The sequence below is a fragment of the Camelina sativa genome, chromosome 14, assembly GCF_000633955.1.
Source record: "Camelina sativa cultivar DH55 chromosome 14, Cs, whole genome shotgun sequence".
Classification (NCBI taxonomy): Eukaryota; Viridiplantae; Streptophyta; class Magnoliopsida; order Brassicales; family Brassicaceae; genus Camelina; species Camelina sativa.
Window position 1 is genome coordinate 21,940,170 of NC_025698.1, and position 13,135 is coordinate 21,953,304.

The window sequence follows — 13,135 nt, forward strand, 5'->3', positions numbered from 1 at the left end:
CTTCTTTGTTCTATATTGTAGATCTTTGTCTCATCTTTCTAATCATGCAAGTTTCATTAATTTGTGGCTTCATGATTTTGTTCATCATGTTTAGTGATTCTGAGTAGTGTGTTAGGATCTTAGGGATGGATAAGGCTAGATAAGGGTTATAGTTGCTTGGACTGATCAAGATTGATTGTTTAAATGTCTCTTCTAGATTAGGTATGTTCTATGTTGTTCTTATATCTGAGAGGGTAAGGATAGATCTTAAGCTTCTTAGCATCATATCAATGTTTAAGTTGTTAGATAAAGCTAATACTAGAGATTATCATTCTTAACCTGAGAGATTGGATGTTTAAGATGATTTTTGACATTGATGATTTGAATCTTAATGCTTGCTTTATATGTCTTAGCTAGTGAGAACTAGGTCTAGGAGTATCTAAGCTTGATTGTTATTGTCATGAGAATGGATTAACAATTATTAGAAGATCATTGTCTAGAGATAGCTCACTGTTGATTGAGATTTTTTTATCAGTTTAGGTGATTATAACTTAAGTCCAGCCTATGAACTCATCCCTAGGACATACTTTGTTTATTGATTTCTCTGCTTGATTACTGTTATTCGCTTCCTGTTTAATTTGCTCTGTTTTGACTGTCTATTTTGGTTTTGTTTTTCGTATCATCCCACTCGATCGAGCATACGATCGAGTGCTTGCTCGAGCTCTTTCCAGAGTTCTTGTTTATGTTCTGCATCTTTCTAGTTTTATTCTTGTATCATTGCATTCACCCTTGTTTAATCCTGTTGCATTTACTATCTTGCTTTAGTATAGTTTTTGCTCTTGTTAGGATCACTTCTGTTTTAATTAAACTGTACACTTTCATTTAGTTTCTTATCTTAGTAGTTTTACATTCTGCATTTAATCATTATCACTAGGTTGTTAGAACAAAACCATTTTCATACTTGGCTTAACTTAGATAAGTGTTCACTTCCTGATTGCTTGCATCTTACTCATTATGGATTGACATCTCTTATATTACAACAACATAAGAGTAATTGAAACCTCTTACACTCCACCTGATCATTCATCATCATCCATACTTATGTCCTTGTCTGCATGTTTGCATACATTCATTGCATAAGTGTCATCTTCACACACCACATAGAAAAGAAAGTGTTTCAATTACCCCACTTATGACCAAGAACTATACGTTTTGGTTAGGGCACTCCAAACATGGCAACATTATCTTTGGCCAAAGGAGTTTGTAATTCACACAAATCACCAATCCTTGAAGCACCTCAAAGGCCAGCAAAAGTTGATCAAAAGGCATGCACGCTGGGTTGAATTCATTGAGACTTTTACCTACGTCATAAAATACAAAAAATGTAAGGAAAATGTGGTGGTTGATGCCTTTTCTAGAAGGTATGTTCTTCTTTCAGCTCTTGAAACTAAGTTGCTTGGTTTTGAGTTCATTCAGGAATTGTATGCAACTGACCAGGATTTTAAAGAGATTTATAGAAAATGCTACGGGAAATATTATCAAATGTCTGGTTTCCTATTCTTTTGTAATCGTCTTTGTGTGCCCCAATATTCTTTGAGGGAGTTATTTGTCAGGGAAGCACATGGAGGTGTACTGATGGGACATCTTGGAGTAAAGAAGACCCACAAAGTGGTTCATGAGCATTTCCACTGGCCGAGCTTAATGAGAGATGTGGAAAGGATATGTGGGAGGTGTGTCACTTGTAAGCAAACTAAGGCTAAACTTTAACCCCATCATTTGTATACTCCTTTACCCATTCCTACTGAACCTTGGACTAATCTATCAATGGATTCTGTGTTAGGATTACCTAGAACCAAGAAAGGTAGAGATTCTGTCTTTGTGGTTGTTGATAGATTTTCTAAGATGGCACACTTCATTCCATGTCACAGAAATGATGATGCTACAAACGTTGCTGAATTGTTCTTTAGAGAAGTTGTGCGATTGCATGACATGCCTAGAACTATTGTTTCTGATAGAGATACTAAGTTCTTAAGCTATTTCTAGAAAACTTTGTGGTCTAAGTTAGGAACTAAGCTGTTTTTTTCAACTACTTGTCATCCTCAAACTGAGGTAGAAAATAGAACTTTGTCTGCTCTTTTGCGTGTTATCATTAAAAAGAACATCAAATCTTGGGAAAAATGTTTGCCTCATGTTGAGTTTTCATATAATCATTTAGTTCATTCTGCTACTAAGTATTCTCCTTTCCAAATTGTATATGGTTCCAATCCTCTAATGCGTCCTTTGAGTGAAAGAGTTAGTATGGATGGGAAAAAGAAAGCTGAATTTGTTAAGCAGATTCATTAGAAAGCCCGACTCAATATTGAAGCAAAGACAAAGCAGTATGAGAAGCAAGCAAACAAAGAAAGACGTCATCTGGTGTTTAAAGTGGGAGATCTAGTGTGGATACACTTGAGAAAGGAACGTTTCCTAGCTGAAAGAGAGTCTAAGTTAATGCCACGGGTCGATGGTCTATTCAAAGTCTTGACAAAAATCAGTGACAATGCTTACAAACTCGACTTGCAAGGTAAGTACAAAGTGAGTTCGATTTTTAATGTTGCTAATTTGGCTCCATTTTTGTAGATGATCAGGATTTGAGGACAAATCCTTTTGAAGAGGAGGGGCATGATATGATAATGGGCAGCACTGATAATGATCAAGTGGAAGCTGAGCTTGTTCCAGAAGATGCTATGCTTGTACCCGTTGGACCAATGACAAGGGCGAGGACCAAACAGCTTGCTGGAGCTGTCCAATTAATGTTTGACGATATTTGGAACAAAGAGGACAACAAAGTACAACATAACACCCTAACCTTGATCCAAACACAATGAAGAGCTAAGTGGACCGAAAGGTGTGTGGACATTGTACTCTTTTTCCTTATCTTTGGCTTAGTCCCAATGGGTTTTCCAGGAAAGGTTTTAATGAGGCAATGGACTCACACTTTATTAATGGTCTACTCTTTTGTTTGGAAGTCTACTTTGAGCCTAATATAAGCCCAAAATAATCACTTTATTTTGTGGTCAAAGAGGGGTGACGAAAATAGAGTTCAACTCACCTTGGGAAGGAAAACTTCAAGAGTTGGATCTCTATTCAACTATCTAAATTTATTTTTCATTTAGTTTCAAGAACAATTAATATTTGGCTTTGTTACCAAGTTTTTTATCCCTAAATAAACACATGTAATCTTATTTGAGAATCATCAATCAATTTTCCTATTCAATTTATGAGTCTATCTCTTTGTTCTTTGTCTAGAACACTTCCTTGTTTCTTGGTGTGTAATATCCAAGCAACAGCCTCCTCTTGCTGGACTAGTGTGTCATATCTAACAGCGATTGGAGTTGGAAATATTAGCAGCCTTCCGCAACGACTGTGCGACCCCTCAATCCATTAAATTTCCTCGTTGCACCTTGCACCTTGGCGAGTTTCTATCATTTCTAATCCCGATGAGTGATCCTCAAAATTGGGCGTATCACTTAGTATCCAAGTAAAGGTTCCTATAGTCATTGGGAAGTATAAGGATGAGGTTTTGTGCGATGTTCTACCTATGGAGGCCTGTCATATTCTTCTTAGAAGACCATGGCAATCTGAACGGAGAACAAGCCATGACGGTTTCACCAATCGTTATTGTTTTGAGTTCAATGGCAAAAAAACAATCCTAGTTACGTTGACACCTCTGGAAGTATATCAATATCAGTTGATTCTCAAGCAAAGGAAAGAAACAAACACCAAGAACGACCTCACAAACACAATTCACGAAAAAGAGAGTGAGAGTTTGGGAAAAAACAAGTCAAAGGCCTGTGAGAGAAAACATGTGAGGCATTCCAATTTCATTGTGAGAAAAGGAGAGGTTAAGAGAGCTTTATTTTTCAAAATAGCCTTTGATTATGTTTGTTTACAAAGAATTTCTCATGAGTTTTTCTGACCTTGCACCAGTATTACAGAGTGAGTTAACCTTTCTTTTGCAGGATTTTGAGGACGTGTTCCTGGAGGACAACCCGAGAGACTTACCACCTATCTGTGGTATTGAACACCAAATAGACTTTGTTCCTGGTGCATCACTTCCAAACCGACCAGCTTATAGGACTAACCCTGTGGAGACATTGGAGCTTCAAAGAAAAGTTAATGAGCTCATGGAGAAAAGACATATTAGAGAGGGTGTGATCCCATGTGCGGTTGTAGTCCTACTTGTTCCCAAAAAAGATGGAAATTGGCGCATGTGTGTTGATTGTAGAGCCATCAACAACATCATGGTAAAGTATCGACAATCTATTCCTACTCAGCCTTGGCATGATATTTCTATGGATTTTGTGCTTGGTTTGCCTAGAACTAGGACTGGTAAAGATTCAGTTCTTGTGGTTATTGATCGGTTTTCAAAAATGGTGCATTTCATACCTTGTCAAAAAAATGATAATGCTTTGCATGTTGCTGAGTTGTTCTTCAAGGAAATTGTTCGTTTGCATGGAGTGCCTAAGTCAATTATTGTTTCTGATAGGGATACAAAGTTTTTGAGTTAATTCTGGAAAACACTTTGGTCTAGACTAGGAACTAAGTTGCTATACTCCACTACTTGTCATCCACAAACTGATGGTCAAACTAAAGTAGTTAATAGAACTTTGTCTACTCGTTTGCGAGCTTTGATCATAAAGAACATTAAAACTTGAGAAGAGTGTTTACCACATGTTGAGTTTGCATACAATCAATCAGTTCATTCTTCAACTAAGTTTTCTCCATTCCAAATCTTTTATGGCTTTAATTCTTTATCTCCATTGGATCTAACCCCTCTAACTTTGAGTGAAAGAGCTAGATTGGATGGGAAAAAGAAAGCTGACCTTGTCAAACAGATCCACGATAAAGCTAGAATAAACATTGAGGAGAAGACAAAGCAGTATGCAAAACAAGCTAACAAAGGAAGGTGTAAGATGGTATGTAAACCCGGCGACCAAGTGTGCGTTCATTTGAGGAAAGAACGGTTTCCAAATAGAGTATGGGAAATTCTATTGGGGATGATGTCTATCAAATTCAGCTCAATTTGAGCCTAATTCAAGTCCAATAAGGCCCAAAATATTAACTTTATTTTGTGGTCAAATAGAGTATGGGAAATTTTATTGGGGATGATGTATATCAAATTCAGCCCAATTTGAGCCTAATTCAAGTCCAAGAAAGCCCAAAATATTCACTTTATTGTGTGGTCAAAGAGGAGTGACGAAAATAGAGTTCAAGAGTCACATTGGGAAGGGAAACACTAAGAGTTGGTCTTCATTCAACTATCTATCTTTATTGTTTTTAGTCTTCAAGAATAATTAATAACTAGCTTTGGTTTCAAGTTTTCTTTTTCTTTATAAACTCATGTAAGAGCAATAATATAAACAACCAACTTTTTATCAAAACCTTTTCTTTTGTGAGAGTGATTCTCTTCTATTCTTTGTGAGCAAAACCGATTAATTTGTGTGATTCCAACAATCAAAACCGACTGCTTGGTTTGATTCCAACAGTCAACCATGATCTTCTTGGTGTGAGGCTAAGAGATCTGATTTTTTTGGTGCGAGGTTGAAAGATCAAACCGGTATATCAAGAGTCATTTTAAACTGAAGTCGTTTACAAACAAGTCGTTTCAAAACCTCAAGGCTCTGGTCATACAGTTCTACTTGCACATTTAAGTTCTTGATACGGTTTGTTTTGCTGACCTTAATCATCCCAGAGCTCAACTTGAAACTAGAAAACATAAGGTGAAGTTATGCAGCTTTTTCCTTTTGTGGCTTCTTCAATCTACACAAATTGAATGATAAAGGTACGAAAACATGGGATGATAAAGGTCTGAAAAACAAACCGTATCAGGAACTAAAACCTACAAGTAGAAGTGTATGACCAGAGCCTTGAGGTTTTGAAACGACTTGTTTCAATAAGTTGAATAGAGACTAGAGAGCATATATTACAAGTACTCGAGATTGACTTGTCTCACATGGTTTCTTCTGGTGGCTCACTCCAGAATGCAAACTGTAGATATTGGAAATTTTTTTAGTAGGGTTACAAAAGAAAGTGGTGAATGCAAACAATTCAAATTGAAAGTATTACCTTTTTCATGGCTATCTTGATCTTCAATATCAACAATCATTTGAGCAAAAAAAAAATTTCACCCCCTTTTCACCTAAGTGATGGTCAGGTTGCATCAATTGTTCAGTACACATCAAGATCTCGATCATGTAATGTGTTGAACAACCACTATGTGGATCTAAGTATTGACCACTGGTGCTAAAATCAAACTTAGAAGCCACATAAGAAACTTCCATAGCTAGAATATCTCTAGCTAGTTCAGATAAAACAAGATATTTTGGCATGTTGAGTCTCCAGCAAGATAAAAACATCATAGTCTGTTCCCAATGTATTAGGCAATTGGGTTTCAACATCTTCTTTTTAAGTACATATCAAGTTAACTCCATGTTGGATGATCATATCCTTCCGCATTCATCCTCTTATTGTAAACTGAAGCCATTTTTTCAACCCCCTAAACCACTGAAAGTTCATCTTCATCTACATAACTTTGTGCATTACTTTGTTCATTCCCTCCACTTTGAGATTGAGACTGAGAACCTGTCCCATCCTGATATGTTGAGAAACATGCTGACTTCATAACACTTCTACTTTTATATTCTTCAAACAGTTGAGTCATGACATATGAAACTGACTCCTCAAGTAGCTGAGTCTGAATTGACCTTTACCATAAAGCATTTCAAAACATAGAGAAGCAAATTTCATCTTACTCTTAGAATCAAAAACATAACCAATTATCAAACTTCTATTGATATTTTACTAACCATCTAAGTACTTGTAAAATTTATCTCTCATTGCTTCAACTCTTAGACTTAAATCCATGTCAGACTCACTGCACTCAGATTCCTATAAATGTCAGAAATCACATTGAAAGAGGGGGGGTATTGAACAGAGATTTGAGAGATTTTGTGAGATATTAATAATTTTAGATTCTAAGAGATTTAAGTGATTTTTAGATTATTTGGTGGAATACTCTATTTTCTATTTTTAAGAAAAAGAAAATTAGCTTGTGATTTGGTGAGATTTAAGGTGATTCAGGAAGATTCGTAGAACAAAAAAAAAAGGAAAAGTTGGGGTTATTCACATCATCGATCCTCTTTATCAAAACACAAAAAAAAACACTATCATTGCCATGCAAAAAATGGTGAAATGGAACCAAAACTTTGCAGAGGATAGAGATACAAATCATATGAATCTCTAGTGTTCATTAATGTTATGATCTGAATCTTACCAAATGACAAATTTTCAATTTCAAAGGCATATATATATGGGAGACAACTAAATATACAAGTTGAGTTCCTTCCGACATCTTCTTTGAATTTCTAACTTGTGATTCATGATGGGAGAGATTTACTATACATTTGAAGCCTCTATTGTATGTAAACTAAATTAAATTATATGTTTTTTATAAACTTAATTTTGGCTACTGATTGGCGACAAACAAGTGACTAAATTCAAAATATTGGGTTTAAATTACGTGTTGGACCAGATTTTGGACTCCAAAACAAGCCTAATTTTTTAAAACATTTTGCACCAACTGATCCGCGACTAATAAGCAACTAAGTTTAAAATATTTTAGGTTAATTAAATCCGGGAATCCATTTACGCGGTCCAGCCCATAACTCTAACAAACGAGATAACCCTAATTTTTCAACCATAATCTCTCATTTCTCACCTTCATCTTCCTTCTACCGATTCTCTCAGTCGCCATATCTCACAATCTCCATATCTCTGAATCTCCAATCGTCCATTCTCTCAATCTCATTTCTCACCATCCTTCATCTTCTGCTGATTCTCATGATGCCTCCTCTTAAGAAGCCTGGACGAAAGAGGAATGTTGTCCCCAACGCTCCTCTCAGACCCGGTGGCTCTAACCCTCCGTCGAAGGTAAGAAAAGTCAACCCTCTACCGCCTCAATACAACTTCACGTCGGCGGCTCAAAATCCTACGCCTCAGATGCCTCAAAAACAAGTCCGCGTTTCTCCCCAACTCTCGGCGTCAGCCGCACCGCAGGTGAGAAACTATCCACCACCGGAGACCCTATTTCAGAACTTTGTTAATCGAAGCGTTGATGTCCAACCAACTCGGTCATTACCAGAAGTTCAGAACAATCCTTCGGTTCGATCGAATCCTTTGCATGATTCTGCGAGATCTCCAGCTCAGAACTCTCACACTCAAATTCATCCTTCTTCTCAAGGTAACAACTTCGACGAGTCAGACCCAGTGTTGCCGGAACTCCAGGAGGACATGTTGAGGGCTCTTAACGCCATTCTTATGGTGCCTGACCGTCATACCTTTACAACAGTCCTCTCTCCGGAACCGAAGCCTAACACGACTTGGTATGTATACACTTACCATCTAGAATTCGACATGTTTTCAAATGTTTTCTTCTAGATTAGAGTCGATGAACTCGTTGCTTTTAGATGACACACAACTCTGTTGCTGAATACATGTGATTCTTATGTTAGAGGAGTAGTAACTAGAAGAGTACATGTGATTCTTATGTTTAGTAGTCTCTCATCAGTTATTTTATTCTGACTTGATTCTTATGTTACGAGGTTTACTCGTGATGCCAAATCACAACTGGTGCGGAAGATTACTAAGGTTTTTACAAACAAATTTGATGGTGCATACTATAATTGTTCTTGTGTGCCTCCGGAGAGACGAGAAAGATACTTCCTTGAGTTTGCGGTATAGTTTTTTGTCATATGTCATTCCTCTTGAGGTTTTAATTGTTGTTTATCACTAAATTAATTCTATTTTCTTTTTCCCTAGAAAACACACACTTGGGATCCATTGATAACAGGGACAGGGCAACATTTTTTCTATGAGATATGTCAACACCGGATGAAAAACATGGTAAGCAATGCTAGGACTAGTCGAGTACAACCTAAATGGATCGCGGGTGAACTCTGGAAAACAATGGTTGCGCAGTGGGATACTGAAGAAGCACAGGAAAGGAGTCGAATCTATTCCAATGCTCGTATGTCAGACTGTTATGGTCTCGGTCCACACTCGCACTTATCTGGGCCAACATCGTATCAACAAGTGATCACGGCTTGGTGAGTAACTTTAACTTATGGCTTAAGGTTTTTCTGTAGCTTTAACTTATGTCTTAACCTTTATTTTGTTTTTGTAGCATTCCAGGAAGAGAAACTTGGGAGACCGGTGAGTCTTGGTGAGGTTTTCAAAGAGACACATACAAGGCCAGATGGTACATATGTCGATCGAAAAGCCGAGAAGATCTTCTCAACTTATGAGAAAAACTTACAAGCTAAGATATCTGAGATCGAGTCAGATCCTTCACGAGCTCAGGAGCTCACAGCAGAAGATTATACGACCATCTTTCTTCAGGTAAAGTATCATTTTCACAATCTATATTTAAAGAGTCTTCAAAACTTTAATTTTCAGAACTAACAGTTTCAGTTTTTCTTTTCTAAGTCCACTGAGAAGGATTCACGAGGTAATCTTTTTGGACTTGGAAGCCTCAAGGATCATCTTCAGGATCTTCTTTGTGGCAAGAGCTATCAACAAGGACAGTCGTCGTTTGTAGCATTGGAAGAGCAAATGAAAGAAGTTCATCGTATAATTGAAGAACAAGTTGCCTATAATGCAAAACGTGATGCTGAGATTGTTGCTCGTGAAGCAAAGCATTCCAATGTTGCGGCTGAGAAACATAAGAAGATAGAGCACTTGGAAAACTACTTGCGCAAAACTGATCCAGCCTTGGTGGAATTCCTTGTGTGTGAATCAGGTGATGCATCCACCGCCTCTCCAACACAAAGAGCACCTACTTCTTAGGTTACTTCTTAGGCTACTTATCTCTATTCCTTAACTCTAATTAACTTGTCAATCATAGTTTTTGATTGATCATTTTGGTTCTCTTTTGGTAATTATGAAATTGTCACTTTGGGATGATGTGTCAATCATGGTTTTTGATTGATCATTTTGGTTCTCTTTTTGTAATTGCTAATGTGGTGAACATATTACTATTGTGGTGAACTTTTGGTTATTAAAAATGTGAATTTTAGGTTTCTCTTTGATTAGAAATTCGAATTATAAAACAAAACAAAACAATTATGGTTTTAATCACTATAGTCGTTAAACTAGTCATTAAATTTGGCTTAAAGTCGTCGTAACATAGTCGTCAAATAGTCGTCCAATAGTAGCCACGTAGTCGCATAATTTAACGACGAAATCACAACTATTCCCAAACTAATCGTAAACTACTTCTGTTCACATTTTATTAATCGTAACATTGTCATTAAATAGTCGTAAAAATTAACGACTAACTTACGACTACTTTTACGACTACGCGACATAGTCGTAATTTTGTTGCTATTTACCGACTATGTTACGACTGAATTTCCTTACCGACTATCGATTTACGACAACAGTTATTAGTCGTAACTTAGTCGTTATGCATGAAGTAGCTACTATTTAGTGACTATTAGTGCAGTCATAAATCGCATGTTTTCTTGTAGTGTCTTCTTATGTTTCTGCTTCATCTTTTTCACTAGCCACCTCATAATTTCCTGCTACTGCAGCTGTTGAAGCTTCATCAACCATCTCATCAAGTCTCTTCTCCAATTTCTGCTTCATCTTCTTCACCAGCCACCTCGTGATGACTAGTTGTACCCATAGTTGTATTTATAGTTGTACAAGAAAACTTATTTGTACCAAAAGACAAAGATCTCTATTCCGCTCCTATACAAAAACCAATCAAAATTTCATTCTATTTACCTGTGGTAGCCATGGAGGATTCAACTATTATTTGTTTGATGTTGGCCGAGGAGGAGAAGTTGCAACTAGCCGAGGAGGAGAGATTTCTGATGGTGAATGAGGAGGAGGTTCTTCACCAGTTGCTACTGGTGGAGGAGATGTGATTGTTGCTGGAGGACGAAAAGCGACTGAGGCTGGTGGAGGAGGAGCGGTTGAGGCTGGCGAAGGAGGAGCTTTTTCTGCCGGAGGATTCTTCTTTCTTTTTTTTTCGAACTTATATCGTTTCTCGTTTTGGGAGGCATTGATATTGCTAGGATTAACAAAAAAACACATATATTTTAAAGATTTTGACTCTAATTTTGAATTTAAATCCTAGTTTACAAACCCTAATTTTAGATGAGATTTTAGAGATTTACCTTTGAAAGAGAGAATAAAATGAAGAAAGATTTCAGATTTGATTAAGATTGTGAGAAAATCGGTGAGATGTTTAGCCGAAGAAGAAAAAAAGAAATCATTCAGTTTTTTTTTGGTTCACCGGAGAACAAAGAAGAAATTGTTCAGTTTCCATATTTGAATTGAGAGAAAAAAAATTGTTAAGATCCGGTTTTAGTGGATAACGGGTGGATAACCCGAATTAAACTTGGTTGGGTTGGTAAATAAAGATATTTCATTAAGTTTTATGGTCTTTCACCAATTTTTTCCTTAAAAAAAAAAAAGAAAAAAAGAAATTAGTTATAATAAGAGGGAGATACGAGAAAATAATGTTTGAGATGAGGGCACAAGAGAATTAAATCATTTTCTAATATTATACCATATCAGAAAAAGATGAAATTACCCATCAAGTAAATGAGGAAATTTTTTTAAAAAATTTGGGACTATCTGTGGTGGACAAGTATAATCACTCAAGTGGATTTGGTCCACTGAAGAGACAGACGGGCAAAGTTGTGGTGGACAAAAACATGGTTGGGGTTGAATCTGGTCCACATGAGGCACACACGTTTAATACGTCAGCATATCAGCAAGGTGGACAAGTTATTTTGGTAATGATTGACAAGTAGAGTACAACCAAGCGGATCTGGTCCACAAAAGAGATCGATGGACACAATTGGAGTGGACAAACCTGTCCGGTTGTTGAATCTGGTCCACCGGATCTGGTCCATCGAGAGACAATAAACAATGGATCATGGATCTAATCCACCGGAAATGCATCAGATGTGTCTTTTAAATCGCAAATTTCTGGGACAGACGAATTAGATGGAGGTTTAAAATGAGAGAGATGAATGTTTGAAAAGAGAGAGTTGGAGGTTTGGAAAAATGGAGATTTGGAGAGTAAGAGTTGAAGTTTTGGAGGTTTTAAGAAAAAAAGAATGGTGGTTAAGAGAGATCGAGAGAGATGAAAGAAAGAGATGAAAAAATAAATGTAAAAGAATTAGAAACATAAACGTAAAAGAATTAATTAAGAGTAATTTTGTATTTTTATATGTATTAATAGTGGGTCATATGACACTTTAGAGAAGACTAAATTGAAAGTGGCATTGGCCATAAAGTGGGAGAATCAATAAATTTCTCTTTTTTAAAAAAAAAACTATAATTCCAAACACAAGTACCTAATTCAACTAAACCAATATCATAACTAAAAGGAAAAAAAAAGGAAAAAAAAAAAGGAAAAATAAGAGTAAACAGGAAAATCAAATCAAATTTCTTTTATGCATCTAAAAAATGAAAAACAAATTGTGAAAAGTCATTAAGTTTTAAAAGAAAACAATATCTCTAGGGGATTTGGGATGCTTGTACTAAACGTCGGAACAACCGGTGAGCATAAAAAATGTCCCTTTTTATAATAGTCCCACGATCGAAATCAAGCTGGCAGATTGAAGAACGCCTTGGTGACATTGACAGGTCCATTAGCATCTCACGTTTCTCTTCACGATTTGTGGATTTGGGGTAGAATGCTGCCATCTTTAAACCACTAGAGTTTTTTAAGATGAATCTTGCAACTTCCATCTCTTCTTCTTTCCCTTTGTATTCGGACCATTCAAAAATTTCAAGACTTGACAATAGGCATCCCGGGACATGACTCGGTTCATTCCAGCATGGTCGCGGATATACATCAGTCTTAACTCTATGGATCTGAGACTCAAATGGGAGGACTATTAGTATTCCACTTTAATTAAACCATCAAACTGAAAAATATTGAATGAACATGGGAATCAATTAGGTTAACTTGAAGAGTAAATATACTTGTTCTAGTCTGAGGATTCTTAGTTTAGGGGAATCTCTGAGCAGACGCATTAGCAGATTCAACCACTCTGGCTCACATGTGCATAGATGCAATCGTACAAGTCGACTA